The sequence below is a fragment of the Penaeus monodon genome, chromosome 21 (genome assembly GCF_015228065.2).
Source record: "Penaeus monodon isolate SGIC_2016 chromosome 21, NSTDA_Pmon_1, whole genome shotgun sequence".
In the NCBI taxonomy this organism is placed as follows: Eukaryota; Metazoa; Arthropoda; class Malacostraca; order Decapoda; family Penaeidae; genus Penaeus; species Penaeus monodon.
Window position 1 is genome coordinate 18,893,202 of NC_051406.1, and position 396 is coordinate 18,893,597.

General features: G+C 34.1%; 1 protein-coding gene across 1 annotated transcript in view; it reads right to left on the bottom strand.

The window, feature by feature from the left end:
• The window catches only part of LOC119586591 (serine protease inhibitor 88Ea-like), an 11,480-nt gene that overhangs the window by 9,119 nt on the left and 1,965 nt on the right, over positions 1 to 396 (bottom strand). The gene's annotated exons all lie outside the window — the stretch shown is intronic.

Sequence of the window (396 nt, forward strand, 5' to 3'; positions counted from 1 at the left end):
CACCGTAAGTACAATCATTAGAAGTTGCATAAGACTCTCTCTCGTTTCCTATACCGGGGGTCACACTACATTATGTAATGTACAATACACGTTTTTTCTCATATATTCGACTTTTCGTATTTCTCAATATGTATTATTTTAAGCTGAAGAAGATTGTCTTAAAAGTATGAAGCCACTAATGACTGTTTTCTATACTAATTGATAATTAAGAATCATGCTCTCTGAAGGTAGACGAAATAATTTCTATTCCGCAGTTATGAAGAACAGGAGCTCACGAAGTATGTAAAGAAAATGATCAGATTAGTAAAATTCACCTTTCCCTTTCTATTACTACAAGTGTTTTTCCTACTACTTCTCCTTTCCTACTCTATCGCTTTCCTTCTCACTCCTATCAGA